Genomic DNA, 17,774 nt, shown 5'->3' on the forward strand with positions numbered 1-17,774 from the left:
GAAATATCAATAAAATCATAGTTTTGAGGACCTCGTATATTTTTCTGATAGATATTTATTAACTATTAAAGTAGAAAGATTCATCTGTGTACCACCTCAAATCATTTAACGTACAACCACACTTTGGGGAACTACTTGTCCTTATCTACGGTCTACGACACCATCTACATTATTAAATAGAGAATTTGGATTTATAAATCTCTCATCCACAGGACAACATACCCAACTATTAAATAGAGAATTTGGATTTATAAATCTCTCACCCACAGGACAACATACCCAACACCAATCACACGCTCTCCTCAGCCTTTAGATCTTCCTGGAGCTTCCTCATACCTCACAGTCATTGCTGACCCTCACCATTTCTTATTCAGAACCTTCATTTTTGTTTCATCTTCCCCAAAACCCATGACAAAAATATCTAACATTTGTGCCCTCAAATTATTATAAATCCCATTTCTATTTATACAATAGTAATGAAATATTTTACCCGAACAGTATTTAACAGAACCCACTTGAGTTCAAAGGGTACTCTAATCATTAAATCAACCTTCAAAGAATATTCAGACTTATGTATGTCAACCATAAGTCAGTCTAAAGACGAACTAAGATATTCAGTAAACTCTAAAATATGATTGCTATTTCTGATATATATTCATCAAATTTGTTTTTACTGTGTATTTTTAAATGTAGCTCAGGTATATTTTATAAGAACTGTACGGGATTATACTGAACTATTCTTTGAAACCCTGGTGGCATAGTGGTTAACTGCTACGGCTGCTAACCAAGAGGCTGGCAGTTCAAATCCACCAGGCGCTCCTTGGAAACTCTATCGGGCAGTTCTACTCTGTCCTATAGGGTCGCTATGAGTCAGAATCGACTTGATGGCAGTGGTTTTGGGTATTCACTGAAATATCACAGGAAAAAAAAATGTTTACTAACTCTTTCTAGGAACCACCTTCTGTGTGATGACGTATCAGTTATCTACTACCATCCACCCACAGATGCTGACTCAAGAGCCTTTTAGGTCTTCTATCTTGGCTTCTCTCGATAACTAAAATTTGACCCATCCTCTGGCATGGAAAAAAAAAAAAAAAAGAATTTTATTATGGCTCCAGTCCTTACTAAATGTGAGTACCCCAGTAATATTGGGAATTTCATTTTTATCAATTTAAAACCCTAAATACGGTGGACTGAACATGACTTAATTTCTGCTCCCTCCCAAAACAACACTAAAATGACAGTAAGGAAATTAAAGAGGTAAAAGAAAAAAAACAAAAAACAAGAGGGGACAGGCCAGTGGATGAGATATGTCAACAGAATTTCAGCAAATGGAAAGCAGATGTGTAAGTAACTGACTTAGCAGAGAAAGCTGAAACCTGAATTCCTGTCCCGGTAGGGGCCTACAAGAAGCATGACGCTTGTTGGAAATGCCCAGACAGTCTTAAAACTGGAGGTTCCGGGTATCCCTCTGAGGGAGGGATGGGGAAAGAGGTGGAGCTAAAAATAGAGGACTGATTGAAAGTAAGTAAAGAACACTTAAAACACACACACACACAATTCCCCTCTCCAAACCTTTGCAGCCAGAAGACAGGAAGTTTACTCTCTAGAGAAGCTGAAGAAAGGCTCTAGCTCAGGAATCCCAGACATAGAGAGCAGAGGTGAGATGCTATACAGAAAACGTTAGCTGCTGTGGAGTCTCATGGCAACCCCATGCACCAAAAACCCAAAACCACTACCATCGAGTCGATTCCGACCCATAGCGACCCTATAGGGCAGAGTAGAACTGCCCGACAGAGTTTCCAAGGAGTGCCTGGCTGATCTGAACTGCCGACCTCTTGGTTAGCAGCCGTAGCACTTAACCACTATGCCACCAGGGTTTCCACCCCATGCACAGCAGAACAAAACGATGCCCGGACCTGCACTACATCCCCATGATCAGTTGTGGATCAAACTGTTGTGATCCATAGGGTTTTCACTGGCTGGTTTTCGGAAGCAGACCATCAGGCTTTCTACCTAGTCTATCTTAATCTGGAAGCTCCATCAAATCCTATTCAGAATCCTAGCAACAGGCAAGACTCCACTAAGGGGCAGGTGGTGGCTGGCTGCCCACGAAGTGCATCAGCCAGGAATCTCCCCCACGGAAGGCAAGAATTCTACCAATGAACCACCAATGCCCTTGTAGAGAAAACAGGGAGGTTAAATAACTCTGTCAACAAATATTTTCAGAGTACCTATTCTGTGCCATGCACTGTTCCAAGCAATAAGAATACTGGAATAAACCAAACAGAAATATCTGCTTTCATAGAGCTTAAATTCCACTAAGGTTAAGAGTCTGTTATGGATTGAATTGTGTCCCCCAAAAAGATATGCTGAAGTTTTAACCTCCAGGTACCTGTGAAGGTGCCCTCGTTTGGAAACAGGATCTCTGAAGATGTTGTCAGTTAAGATAACATCCAGTGATAGTGGAATAGGGTGGATCCTAATCCAATCTGAGTTGTGTCCTTAAAGAGACACAGGGACAGAGGAAGGATGGCCACGTAAAGATGTATCCACAAGCCAAGGAACTCCTGAGGCTACCAGAAGTTGAAAGAGACGAGAAAGGGTCTTCCCCTAAGAAACTTCAGAGGACGCATAGCTGTGCTGATATGTCAATTTGGACTTTCAGCCTCCAGAACTCCAGAAATAATTTCTAATTTATAAACCACCCAGTTTGCGGTGCTTTGTCACAGCAGCCCTTAGAAACTAATATTGTTGTTAGTTGCCATCAAGTTGATTCTGATTCATGGCAACCCCATGTGTACAAGGTAGAACTCCTCAGTAGGTTTTTCAAGACTGTGACCTTTCAAAAGTAGATCACCAGACATGACTTCTGAGGCACCTCTGGGTGGGTTCAAACTGCCAAGCTTTTCACTAGTATTCAAGAGCTTAATCATATGTGCCACAGAGTCAATAAACAAAAAGTAAAACATATAGTGTATCAAATGGTAATACATACTATGGAGGAAAGAGAAAACAAAGGTTTAGCGCATAAATTTTTTTTTTTTTTTTAATGTAGGGGCAAGAGTGGGGCTGTAGTTTTAAATAAACGATGATGGAAGGCAAAGACCTGAAGGACTTAAAGGAACAAGGCATGGGAGAGAAGAGCATTCCAGGAAGAGGGAAAGTAAGTGCATAGGGAGACTGAGAAGGACAGGTCTGGAGATATGACATTAATGAAAAAAGAAAAAGCCATTATTCAAAAGAAAATTTCAGTGACCAAGAAGTAAGCCTGGAAAACAGGAAAAATAAAAAATTCAGTAGACAAATTGGAGAAAATATTCAAGAAATTTCCCAAAAAACAGAACAAAGCAGAAAAGGAGTTTGTACTGGAGAGAGGAAAAAGGAACAAATTTAGAGGGTCAATCTAGGAAATTTAAACATCCAAATAGGAGTTCCAGAAAGAACAGAGAACATAGAGGGGAAAATTATCAAATAGAGGAAAATTTCAGAAAGACAAGAGTTTCCAAGTTGAAAGGGCCCACTGAGTGCACAACAAATGAAAAAAGGCCTACACCAAGGCGCACCATCACAAAATTTCAAAACACCAAGTTCAAAGAGAAAATCCTGAAATTTCTAAAGAAAACAAACCAGCCATATACACTGAAGTAAAAGCTAGAATTGCATCAGACTTCTCAACAGCAACACTAGGATACTGGAATACCAAGAAGTAATGCCTTCAAAATTCTGAGGAAAAATTATCGCGAACTTAAAATTCTTCACCCAACCAAACTGTAGTAACAATCAAATAGAGAGAGGAATAGACATTTTAGGACATTCAAGGTCTTAAGAAAATCACCTCCCATTTACACTTCCTTGGGAAACTAGTGGAGGATTTGCTCATCTAAAGGAGAGTTAAGCCAAGAAAGGGTCATGGATCCCAGAAAACAGGAATACAGACTATAAGAGAGGCAATTCCCAGCATGGAATTCCAGGATACAGCTACACAGCAGATCTAGAAGTAACCAGTCCAGGAGGATGGACAGCCCAGGAAGGATGTGTCCAAGAAAAAAAGAAAAAAAAAAAAAAACTGAGCTGAGAGATTACTTCCTGTTTCACCCTACTGGCAAAAATTTTATAGTTTTCAACATAATTTAGCACTAAATTAAGGATAAGGACCAAGAAAACTAAGCAAATGAGAAAAATACATAAGGTAATTAGCTTCAGGAGAAAATAAAAAGTTGTAAAAGAAAGTGCATGCACTTAAAGCATTTTACAGGGCTCAGCTGTTGCATATATGTGACTATACATGGAGTATGGGCGAGGGGAGGGTGAGTCTGGGTATGAGAGGAAGGATGAGGAAATAGGAAAAGATGCTAACTCCATCTTCCAAGGTAAAAAGCGAATAAGTACTATTAGCTAAAATAGAAAAATCAAGAAACAAGAAGTCCTGTTACTTAGAGACAAAAACACCAGAGAACAAAACCAAAGTATTGAAAGTGCCTCTGGAAAGCAGAAGTCTGTCATGCAGGAGTCTAGGGCAGGAGTCTAATGTTTATAATTCCTGTAGTACTACCCTTCCAAATCATATACAAGCACTCTGGGAAATGCCATTTGCATTGTAAATGAAATAGCAAAAAGTACAAAACCACTTGAAAGAAAAGAAAAAAGCCACATTTTATTTTAATGTGTTTTATAAGAGATGCAACCGGTTGAGCTCAACTACTAACCTAAATGCTGGTGGTTTGAACTCTCCCAGAGGCACCACAAAAGAAAGCCTGGTGATCTGCTTCCATGAAGATTATAGCCAGGAAAATCCCACAGAGCAGTTCTACTCCCTAACACATGGAATTACCAAGAGGTGGAACTGACTCAATAGCAACAACTTGTTGATTTTTGTTTTTTGGTGGGGTTTTTTTTTTTTTTTTTCTGTTTTTAAATAATTCAATTTTGATGGTTCAAAAACACCTAGCACAGAAGAAAGGCCTGGTGATCTGCTCCCATTAAGACTATAGTCAAGGAAACACTATGGAGCAGTTCTACTCTGTAACACATGGGATTGCCATGAGTTGGAATCAACTCAATAGCTGTCTTATTATCTAGTGCTGCTATAACAGAAATACCACAAATAGATGGCTATAACAAAGAGAAGCTTATTCTCTCACAGCCTAGTAGGCTAGAAGTCCGAATTCAGGCAGTCGGCTCCAGAGGAAAGCTTTCTCTCTGTGTGGGCTCTGGAGGAAGATCCTTGTCATTAATTTTCCCCCGTCAAGGAGCTTGGCAGCACAGGGACCCCGGGTCCAAAGGATGCACTATGCTTCCAGTGCTTCTTTCTTGGTGGTGTGAGGTCCCCATATCTCTCTGCTGGCTTCTCTCTTTTATATCTCAAAAGAGATTGACTTAAAACACAATCTAACCTTATAGATCTCATCAATGTAACTGCCACTAATCCATCTCATTAACATCATAGTTATAGGATTTGTAACATATAGGAAAATCACACCAGATGACAAAATGGTGGGCATTTACACAATACTGGGAATCGTGGCCTAGCCAAGTTGAGAGATATTTTGGGGGGACACAATTCAATCCGTGACAACGGTAAGGAGTTTGGTTTTTTTAATACTCTAGTGTATTTTTCATATTTAAAAAATCAGACTGGAATATTACACTAACATAAAAAACAAGATCAAGAATCCTCCCCACTTCAGCATGACTCAAGAATCACACAACTAAAAGTGGTATTCACGTCTGCTTCATAAACACACCCTTACAAAAGAAACTAGGAGGTGGAAAACCAGTAAGAAAAGCAAGCCTGTCTTTTATAAAAGTCAGATACCATAGATGCCAATAGGTTCCAAAAAACTTCCAGTTCTACTGAGTAATAATAGCATCAAATAATTAAAAGCAATAACCTACCCCAGCAGAAGAAACAAAGGTTTTAGCAACACACAAACTGGATGCTCTTGAGTATGTCACTCAATTATTAAGCCTCAATCTTTCATCTGTAAAATGAGCTGCATACCAGCTACTTCAAGGTGTTGCTGTAAAAAAGGCTGGGGACATTAACATGTGTAAAGCACCAAGTACACACTTGGTTTACAGAATGTACTCCAAAACAGCCTCCTTCCTTTCACACATGCTTATTGATTGATTATCAGTGCTCTGGCCTTGTTGAATCACTTATAAGGGAACCTGAAAAAATCCCAACTCACTAGTATAAAATGCGTTTGTCCAGGACAGGTCAAGCAGAGGACAAAGCAACTGCTCTGAGGCTGCCTTGAAGCTTGGAGACTGTAGGGAAAGCATGCAAGAAGTGTCACCCACGAGGAGTAACTTTATCCAATTTATAAAAAAGAAATGGAGGGAGAGAGGGAGAAAGAGACAAAGAAAAAAAGACACTGAATCAGATCAAGTCTCTAGATCGACTACCAGTTTACGGAAAATAGGACAGAGGAACAGGTTAAAAGACACTGTAAGGATGAAATCAGCAAAATTCAGACTGTGGGAAACAACACATAACAACCAACCAAATTTCTTTGACAAATGGCAAGGAAAAAAATGAAGAGATGGACAAAAAACTATAGCTTAACAGCCTTAAAAGACATATCAATCAATCATAACTGTATTGAATCTTAACTGGATCTTGCTTCAAAAAAAAGTTTTAAACAACTGATACTTGAGACAATCGGAAATTTAAATACCAATCTGGTGCAATGGGTTTCTCTTATATGCCATTTCTGGCCCTGTGTTTCTAATTCCTCCAAAATGACTAGTCAGCCACAATCTAGCAAAGGATTGGTTGTTTTACTATTCATGTAAGTGGCTTACAGGGACTGGTTAGTTTACTATCCACATAAGTAGCTAGCAGGGATTCGTAACTTTACTATACGCATAACAGGCTTGCAAACACACCCAACGGAATTGGTCTGTTACAACCCACCTAAGGGATTGGTCAGTTTAGGAAAGCTATACTCTGAAATTGACAAGGAATTTCACAATATAAATGGCCAACGTCATAGGAGTTTTTTTGAGGACCTTCTGATCCATAAGAGCCTCCAGAGGCAAGCATCCGTTGGACCTGGGATCTCTGTGCTGAGAACCTCCTAAACTCAAATAATATATATGATTTATTACGCACTACCAAAAAGGATGGAGAAGTTTGCTAGGACAAACTTTTCTAAAAGTTCAAAAATTCTAGCGAAGCTGTACCAAAATTGTTAAAAAGTGGTTTAACTTGTGGTCAGCATAGGAAATTACAGTTTCATATCAAAGACTATACTTCCACACAGATAATTTTTCCTGACTATTGCAAAAAAGCTGCTTACCACATATTCTCAAACAACCCACTACATTTTTTCTTAACCTAACAATTTTCGGATGCCAGGCACTAAGTGAAGTGTTTTATAAGCATTAGCTCATTTAATTCTCACATAACTCTATGTGATTATTAGCCCCATCCTACAGATAAGGAAACTGAGGCTTTGAGAAATAATTTACCAAGAACCATAAGAGGTAGTCTAACTAGCACCCAAAAGTGAGGCCTTCTAATCAGTACTTCTATCAAACTTGTGAGGAAATAAAAACACACTCATTAAATTCACACATAAGAATATGAGCAGCCAAGATTATATCAGAATTCAATTTAACCTCAACTGGTAAAAAAAAAAAAAAAAAAAACTGGGTAGAAGGGGTAAACAAAAAAGAATTCAAATAAATGAAAATAATCACTGTCATGGAACATGAAAAAAACAATGATAAAAGTGCAAAAGGATAAACTGGTAACAAAAGAAAAAAAAAAAAAAAGCAAGATTTCCTAATCTCAAAAATAAGAACTAGATCAGCAGTTCTCAGCCTTTTCTATTTCCCAAAATCCTTCCAAACATATCTCCCAAAAATCTCACGAACACATGCACACACACACAAAAAAACGCTTTAAGTCTAAGACAGTACAAGTTAATGTCCCTGAGGCCCTCACTGGGCAACCTAACCCACTAACCCCACTAGCCAACTTAGGTGAATTAAATGATCTCCAGAGTCCTTTGTGACCCTAAAGATAGATGAATCTAAGATGAAGAAGCAAGTAGCCTGTTTGGACAAAAAGGAAAAGAACTTAAGAATTATGTCACACTGTAAATTACATTTTAATTTAATGTTTTCAAGCTACTGGGTTGTATACATTGTTGTTGTTATATCCCCGGAAGTTCCCACTCATAGCAACCCTATGTACAGCAGAACGGAACACTGCCCAGTCTTTCACCACTCTCACAATCGTTGCTATGTTTGAGCTCATTGTTGCAGCCGCTGTGCCAGTCCATCTTGTTGAGGGACTTCCTCTTTTACACTGACCCTCTACTTTTACCAAGCCTGATGTCCTTCTACAGGGACTAATCCCTCCTGATAACACAATGAAACTACGTGGGACAGCCTCACCATCCTTCCTTCTAAGGATCATTCTGGCTGTAATTCTTACAAGACAGATTTGTTCGTTCTTCTGGCAGCCCGTTCTATATTCAATATTCTACACCAACATCATAATTTAAAGGCATCAACTGTTCTTCGGTCTTCCTTCTTCACTGTCCAGCTTTCACTTGCTTACGAGGCAACTGAAAATACCATAGCTTGGAAGAGGCACACCTTAGTCCTCAAGGTGACATCTTTGCTTTATAACACCTGAAAGAGGTCTTTAGCAGCACATTTGCCCAATGCAATGTGTCATTTGATTTCCTGACTGCTGCTTCCATGGGTGTTGATTGTGGTTTCAAGTAAAATGAAATCCTTGACAACTTCAATCTCTTCTCCATTTATCATGATGTTGCTTATTGGTCCAATTGTGAGATTTCTATTTTCTTTATGTTAAGATGTAATCCATATTGAAGGCTGTAGTCTTTGATTTTCATAAGTGCTGCAAGTCTTCTTCACTTTCAGCATGCGAGGCTGTATCATCTGTATATCGCAGGTTGTAATGCTTTTTCACAGTCTAATTTCTGAAATTATTTGCTCAGCATACAGATTAAGTATGGTGAAATGATACAACTCAGATGCACATCTTTTCTGATTTTAAACCACAGAGCATCCCCTTTTTCTGTCTGGACGACTGCCTCTTGGTCTATTTACAGGTTCTGCATGAGCACAATTTAGTGTTCTGGAATTCCCATCCTTTGCAATGTTATCCATACAGTCAAATGCTGTTGCATCATCAATAAAACACAGGTAAACATCGTTCTGATATTCTCTGCTTTCAGCCAAGGTACATCTGAATATCAGCAATGATACTCCTCATTCCCCATCCTCTTCTGAATCCGGCTTGAATTTCCGGTAGTTCTCTGTCGATGTACTGCTGCAACTGTTCTCAAATTATCTTCAGCAAAACTTTACTTGCATATGATATTAATGATATTTTTTGATAATTTCTGCATTCTTCTGAATCACTTTTCTTAAAAATGGGCACAAACATGGATCTCTTCCAGCCAGTTGGCTGGTAGCTGTCTTCCAAATTTCTTGACATAGTCAAGTGAGCGTTGCCAGCGTTGCATCCATTTGTTAAAACATCTCAATTGATATTCTGTCAATTCCTGGAGCCTTGCTTTTCTCCAATGCCTTCAGTGCCACTTAAACCTCTTCCTGCAATACTATCAGTTCTTTATTGTATGTTACCTCCCTAAAATAGCTGAATGTTCACCAATTCTTTTTGGTACAGTGATTCTATGTATACTTTCCATCTTCTTGCGAAACTTCAACATTTTGCTGATAGAATGCTTCAATATTGCAACTCAGGGCTTGAATTTTTTCTTCAGTTTTTTCAGCTTGAGAAATGCTGAGCGTGTTCTTCCTTTTTGGTTTTCTAACTCCAGGTCCTTGCACACATCATTGTAATATTTTACTCTGTCTTCTCAAGCTGCCCTTTGAAATCTTCTCTTCAGTTCTTTTACTCCATCACTTCTCTCTTTTACTTTAGATACTGGATGTTCAAGAGCAAATTTCAGAGTCTCTTCTGATATCTTTCTGATACCCATTTTGGCTTTTTCTTTCTTTCCTGTCTTTTTAATGACCACTTGCTTTTTTCAGGTATGATGTCCTTGATATTATTCCACAACTCATCTGGTCTTCTTCTGTCATTAGCATTGAATGCATCAAATCTATTCTTGAGATGGTCTCTAAATTCAGGTGAGATATATTCAAGATCCTACTCTGGTTCTCATGGACTCATTTTAATTTTCTTCAGCTTCACCTTGAACTTGCACATGAGCAACTGATGGTCTGTTCCTTAGTCAGCCCCTGACTTCATTCTGACTGGTGATATTTAGCTTCTCCATCATCTCTTTCCACAGATGTAGTCGCTTTGATTCCTGTGTATTCATTCCATCCAGCAAGGTCCACATGTATAGTCACCATTTATGTTGTTGAACAAAGGTATTTGCAAAATTCTATCACAGGATCCACTGCTTCATTTCTATCACCAAGGCCATATTTTCCCACTACAGATCCTTCTTCTGTTTCCACCTTTCACATTCCAAATCACCACTAATTATGAAAGCATCTTGACTGCATGTTTGATCAATTTCAGACTGCAGAAAGTGGTAAAAATCTTCATTTTCTTCATCCTTGGCATTAGTGGTTGGTGCATAAATGTGAACAGTTACATTGACTGGTTTTCCTTGTAGGTGTATGGATATTATCCTGTGACTGACAACGCTGTACTTCAGGATGTGGATCTTGAAATGTTCTTTTTGAAGATGAATGTGACACTATTCCTCTTAAATTTGTCATTCCCAACACAGTAGATCGTATGATTGAAAGTTCAAAATGGCCAATACCAGTCCATTTCAGCTCACTGATACCTAGGATATCAATCTTCACGTGTTCCATTTCATTTCTGACAACTTCCAATTTTCCTAGATTCACACTTCATACATCCCATATTCCGATTATTAATGAATGTTTCCAGCTATTTCTTCTCATTTTGAGCTTTGCCACATGAGCAAATGAAGGTCCCTAAGGCTTTACTTCATTCACATCATTAAAGTCAACTCTACTTTGAGGAGGCAGCTCTTCCCTAGTCGTACTGAGTACCTTCCAACTTGAGGGGCTCATCTTGCAGCACTATATCAGACAACATCACGCTGCTATTCATAAGGTTTTCACTGGCCAGTTTTTTCAGAAGTAGATTGCCAGTTCCTTCTTCTCAGTCTTTCTTAGTCTGAACGCTCCTCTAAAACCTGTCTACCTTGAGTGACCCTGCTGGCATTTGAAATACCAGTGGCACAGCTTCCAGTATCACAGCAACACACAAGCCACCACAGTACAACAAACTGACGGACAAGTGGTGGGAGATATATACATATACTGGTAAATGTAGGAAACTGAAAATTAAACTCAGCACCATCTGAGATATCCCGGAAAAAAGGCAACTGAAGAGTAACAAAAGTCTTTAAGTACTTGAAAATTCATTCAGGAAGGTTGATAGTGAGGCAATAAAAAAGGCAAAACAAAAGGAAATTGACTTTTCAATTGTAGCTTGAAGGATTTAGTTTACAATGGCAAACCTCCCTACCTGACCCTAGGCAATAAAGTCCTATAGACAACAGCGACAAAATCATTTTGGAACCCTTTCCATGCCCTCTGGGTCCTAACCTGGAAAGAACTAAAACCATCCCTGCGATGCTGGACTTAAGTTATATATGTAAAATTTCAACTTGGCTACCTAAAGCAGAACTTTACTTAAGATACCTCTCTCAGATTAAACTAAAAAAGGTTTCTTATTTCTCATTTTTATTCCATATTATCATAAAGATTATTTGGGACACCATCTATACACATTTAGGCCTTTATGACTCTAACATGCTAAAGTGGAAAAATACCAAAATATCTGTTAAGTGAAAACATATTTCCATTTTAACAGTCACTAAACAGTGCCCTGGTGGTGCAATATTTAAGCACTTGGCTGCTCACCAAAAGGTTGGCAGTTCGAACATACCAGCAGCTCTGCTGGAGAAAAGACATAATGATTTGTTCCTGTAAAGATTACAGACTAGGAAGCCCTATGGAAAAGTTCTACTTTATCATATAGGGTAGCGTCATGGATTGAATTGTGTCCCCCCAAAAATATGTGTCAACTTGGTTGGGCCAGGATTCCCAGTATTGTGTGGTTGTCCTCCATTTTGTGATTGTAATTTTATGCTAAAGAGGATTAGGGTGGGATTGTAACACCACCCTTACTCAGGTCACCTCCCTGATCCAATATAGAGGGAGTTACCCTGGGGTGGGGCCTGCACAACCTTTTCTCTCTCAAGAGATAAAAGGAAAGGGAAGCAAGCAGAGAGTGGGGGACCTCGTATCACCAAGAAAGGACCACCAGGAGCAAAGCACGTCCTTTAGACCCAGGGTTCCTGCACAAAGAAGCTCCTACTCCAGGGGAAAATTGACAAGAAGGACCTTCCTTCAGAGCTAACAGAGAGAGAAAACCTTCCCCTGGAGCTGACTTCTAGCCTACTAGGTAACTGAGACAGGTGGCTATGAGTCAGAATTGACTCGAATGCATACAACACAAACAAAATATGAAATTACCCAATTTCAATCTTTGAAAAAAATCTGGAAGCAGTCTGAATGTACTAGTAGGGCACATGAAGTCTAGATCTATACTAAGAGGTAAGAGACATTAAAAATGAGAAAATTCAGAAAACCACTGAAATTCTCATAAATATAAGCACTATCCCAAATACCAGGTACTTAGAAAATAATGTATAGACGAACTCCCCTTCTAGACTTGAAAAACGTGCATTTAAGAAACCTACAGAGAGTCCGTGCCAACCACAAAACAAGAGGGATAAGTATCCAGGGGTAAGAAAAGTAAGTCCCCTCTCTCTACATGAAATATTATCAATTCCTGCAAAGTCAACTCAAGCTTTCAAAGAATCTTCACTAAAAGTAAGTCCAACATATTAGAAAAAGGTACAATGAATTAATTCATCAAATATTATGTACTACAACGTGTAGTTGCTTCGGACTGCAAATACATACCCTCTCACATACGCACACACATTTTATTTAAAAAAATAGCTTTAACTATCAGTTATTTCTTGCTGATAATGAAAAAGTTATTTCTTTCCTTTTTGGCATACCTATAATTTCTAAATACTTACAGTATTAATAGCTAACTTGGAAGCCATTCCCCTATACTTAATGACACCAGCGAGCATTAACTCCATTTTAGATTTTAGTCTAAGGCATTGCCCAGGCAGAGGAATGACAGAAATCTTATGAATATCAAGTTACTGGTTTGTGCCAAAACATGGCATTCCCAAAGGATGCTCTGTCTGGAACCTGTGGGGGAATTATACGCAAATCTTCTATTAACTCAGGCCTTCCAAAGAGGCTTGATATGTTCAAGTGTTGGGGGAAGGAGAAAGGGGCTGAGAGCAGATTTGCTGAATTCTAAAGGTCCAACCCTGAGATTCCAGAATTCTATAAAAGGGTGGTAAATTAGGGTTTGGCTAGTACTGGCTGACTACTGAGGCCAGCATAAACATCTACTTGAGGCTTTTAAATCTGTAAGAGTACCCAGTGGTTAGGTACAGTAATTCTGAATCTGGAAAACAAACAAGGCCACTGGAAATTTTTCTAAATAAAGTTGGGGTGGGGGCGGTAGGCACATTTCCTTTGTTTTCTCAAAGTAAACAATACAGATTTTCTATGTAAATGGACTCTAAGTAGTATTGATCACTATACACTATTTTATTCCCTTATAAAAATATTAGTAATCCATACTTTTCAAAATCATCCACACGCAGCTTGTAGGACTGCTTCAGTTCAAAAAACAAAGTCAAAACTTCAAAAATATTTAGCATTCTGCTACATAAAATATAAACCCCACATTCAAAAATAAAATGGCAGTGATAAAGCCTTAGTAATTCTCTAGCCACAATTATATAAAAGTGGTGATTTGGAGCAAAAGCTGATATTAAACATAACTATACAATATTACTAATTACAGAGTAATTTTACCAATAAATATTTTGGTTAAGAACTGCTTTATCATCTTGGCAATATTTTTAGTTGAAAGCAAGTGTCTGGGGAGTACATGGTTCTGATTTTTAAAAAACTATTTTTAGATTCTGGTGACTGGAGAGGCTTTCTAAACTTAATTCTTTAGAACTGGTAATTTGGAAAGGGTAAACCACAAGAACAGTAAGTTTAGAAGAAAAAGGACCTAACAAGCTGAGCAACTCAGATCAGCACAAGGCTAACTTGGAAACTTTGAAATCTAATGATGAGCCCAGATAGTCACTAACACCTAAGGAACATATACATAAAAACCAAAAAACCAAACCCACTGTCTTCGAGTCAATTCCGACTGATGGCGACCCTACAGGACAGAGTAGAACTGCCCCATAGAGTTTCCAAAGAGCACCTGGTGGATTCGAACTGTCGACCTTTTGGTTAGTAGCCATAGCTCTTAACCAGTACACCACCAGGGTTTCCAAACACATACATCCATGAGCTAAACTGTACTAAAAGCTCTATCTCAAAGTATAGGAAGAGCTATCCGGATTTCCTAAATTTGCAGTTATTTTTTGGTGGGCCTCTGTTCACCATACTCTGCAAATTTGCTTCTTTTTACTTGGGATAGAATTTGATTTAAAAAATACATATCCAGTTGCTGCAAAATATTACAGAGCAGTTTCTTCCCACAAGTTACTAATAATTTTGCTGAAATTCTGGCTTTGTTGATTTTTTTTTTTTAATCACTTTTAATCTTTTTAAGTGAGCCTCAACCAATTTAGACAAAGCTCAAGATTCTGGGGCTGGCTGCTCAACTCATCCACACATTTTCTCTCAAAGGTCTAACTACTTCGAATAGAGGTAAAAGATTAAAGAACTGTTATGGCTGGCTAGTCTTAAAGGGGGGTGTTTTAAAAGGCAAAAACAGCCCCCTCCCATTACTCTAAATGAGCAGCCTCTTGTTCTCAGCAGTGCTTCGGCACACAAGACCACTACTGACTTCAGTGGGAATTCTGCCCAAGAAGTGAGGGACACAGAGTAGGATTAAATTAGTCCTAAATCCAAGGCACTGTTCCAAGTCATTACCAACTGTACAGTTCTCCGATAGCCTCCAAAGAGTAAGATATCTGACTTCTGATAGTGGCTCTCAAATTAAAATATAGGAATAACTCGAGCTCTGACAAGTGACACAGCCTAGCTCTTTAGAAGTTGTGTTAAACTCGCAGCCTGATGGATGTTCTTGTTTGGCCCTTATCACAATTCAAGATTGCATTGCAATGCAGCCCCATAAGGGGCTGCAACAGCAATCCAGTGATTTCTCACAGCAGCGAGCCTGCAAACGGAAACTGAATAGGATTAAGCCTATTCCTTTCCCAGTAAAATCTGTTTAAAGCCTCAGAATTCCAAATACACATTCTCCCCGCTGCCAAGAAACTGACTCAGTTTCCCTCAAGTGCAAAACAGAAAGAGAAAAATGAAAAGACTCCGACCATTTTAAAAGGATATGGAATACAGAAATACTAGATTCTGGTGAGAGAAAAAAAACTACGGGAAAAATAAAAAGGTAATGGAGAAAAATAAGAGGAATGAAGGATACGCCGTGAAAGCCATTTTAAAAAGCTTAAATAATAGTAACAAGAGAACAAGACGCCCAGCACACACATGCCATTTCAAATGCAAAGAGTTCAAAAAACTGAGGAAAAGACGTGATTCAGGAAAGAGCTCCTCTAGATTCCACCACCTCGTGCTCTTAAAAACAGGGGCAGCTGTTGGTTACGGAGAATTCAAACGAAAGGCGTCCGAGGTCAGTACAGAGACCCCTCCCAAAAATAACAGACTCTAGGCGGGAGCTCTTCTAACTACACCAAAAAAACTTGACCTCGGGGGAGCTCAACGATACCAAGAAGTATAATGATTGACTTCCCACCGCAGTCATGCCGGCTACTGGGCGCAGCGTCTCCGGCTGGGGATGGGGTCCCCCGGACACCCAGGAGCCAGTGCCCCGAGCAACAATTCCTATGCTTCCCGCTCCCTTAGGTTCTCCTAGCCGTCTTCTCCTTCGACTCACCTGAAAAGGCTCCCAACCCTTCGCCCCCATCCCAGAAGGACAAAAACAAGCCATCTGTGGCGATATGGGCAGGGTGTCGGAATTGGAACGATCCGAGCCCAAAACGTGCCTCCCTCCCCGCATCTGCCCGGCCGCCGCCGCCGCCGCCGCCGTCATGCTGCCAGACGACTCATTTTGCAGCGAGGGACGCACCGCGCGTGGGCGGGGGCGAAGCTGCCGCGGGCCCCAGACATCTCCCTCACCCGGCTCCCCGCTATCGCCACGCGCGCGACGGGCCCCTGACGCCCGCAAACATGCAGCCGGGGCTGACGCGGGCCTCGAAGGCGCGGCGTTCTCGCCGGTGTTTCCCCTCCAAAAATCATCCTCCTGAAGGAGGCGCCGAGGCCGCAAGCCCGGAGCCCCGCGCACACCTCGAGGCGCCGAGGTCAGGCGGCCGCTCCATCCCGGGTCCAGCTAGGGCGCCGCGCCCCGCGCCGGGGATGGAGCAGGATTCCTCTCCTGCAGCTCCGCGGGGCCCCGGACGCGTGACCCGGAGGCGACAGCACCCAGGCGAGGCTGGCGCGGTCCTCACCTGCCCCCATCCCTCCCGGCTCCGACGAGACGTGGCGGCTCGGGCGCCCGGGAAAAGGGAAGCCGCAGCGGAGCAGAGAAGCTGGGATCCGGCGTGAAGCAACAGAAGTAAGAGTCGGGTCGCGCAGAGAGAGAAAGAGAGAGGCCGGAGGGAGCTGCAGAAAATCCCAAAGCCGGCCGCCCTTCCCCCCAACCCCGGTGGGACCGTCCCGCCACCGCTTCCTGCCCGGGATCAGCTTCCCTGCCGCAGCCCGAGGGGAAATCAGAGCCGCCCTGCAGCTTGGCAGGGACGAATCGCTCGGCCGAAGCTCCGCCGCCCCGGGCCCGCCATTCTGCAGTCCCCACGCCTCCTTACCCCGACGCCGCACCTCAGCAGCTCGCTCGTCGCAGGGACCCGTCCCGCTTCAGCCCCAGCCGCCGGGCCGCCGCGCCTGCCTCCGCCCTCTTCCAGGTTTCAAATTGAAATTCCCTGGCTGGGGGCGTCAGAGTACTCGGCCAGTCAGCCCCGCCCCCTCGCGGCGGAAGCTCCTCCCGCTCCCCCTCCGCCGCGCCGGACGCGCCCCCGGCGTGGAAACCCCCGCGGGTCGCGCCACGCCCCTGCGCCTCAGGCCACACCCCCGGTAATCAGGCCACGCCCCGGGTCTGCAAGAGGCGGGTCCTCGGCGGCATTAGCCGAGCGCGGTCGCTCGGTGCCCCCAGCTGGAAGGTCGTTCCTCCACTTTAGAGCCGTCCGAATAATGACAGTTAATACCTTGTGTGCAAGGCGCTCTTACCTGCGAATCTGACCTTAAATGCCCTCTCAACTTTTAAAAGTTATTTCTTCAAAAATGCCTTCATTGACTAAACGTTTATTGAGCGCCTATTCCGTTGCAGACAAGAGGCCAGGCCTGGGAAGGAAAGCTGGGTCCCCTTCAGTCTACAGTGGAAGTGCTTTCACCAAGAGGGCGCTGAAAAAGAGCCATTTATTCTTCCTGCAGGATTCAAGGAAGCGATTGGGTAAACCCCATGGAAGAGAGGCCTTTATACTGAGCCCAAAGGGTAAATAGAATTTCTCCAGGCAGAGACCTGGGAGCCTGGATTAGAGAGCATGTCATAGCTGAAGAAGAGGCTGGAAACCCAGGTAGACGCCAAATGGTAGAAAGCCACACACATATGC

The 17,774-nt window shown here is 41.6% G+C and overlaps 1 protein-coding gene across 11 annotated transcripts in view; it reads right to left on the minus strand.

Moving 5' to 3' along the window:
- The window catches only part of EPB41L2 (erythrocyte membrane protein band 4.1 like 2), a 276,802-nt gene extending 259,688 nt beyond the window's left edge, over nt 1-17,114 (minus strand). For 2 of the 11 annotated variants that reach the window (XM_049900692.1, XM_049900708.1), the window contains exon 1: nt 16,987-17,114. The gene's annotated coding sequence lies outside the window, so the exon portion shown is untranslated. The other 9 variants (XM_049900685.1, XM_049900699.1, XM_049900744.1 and 6 more) reach the window with 5 other exon arrangements.
- Between the last annotated feature and the right edge of the window lie 660 nt (nt 17,115-17,774).

This window comes from Elephas maximus, chromosome 1, assembly GCF_024166365.1.
Source record: "Elephas maximus indicus isolate mEleMax1 chromosome 1, mEleMax1 primary haplotype, whole genome shotgun sequence".
Taxonomy (NCBI): domain Eukaryota; kingdom Metazoa; phylum Chordata; class Mammalia; order Proboscidea; family Elephantidae; genus Elephas; species Elephas maximus.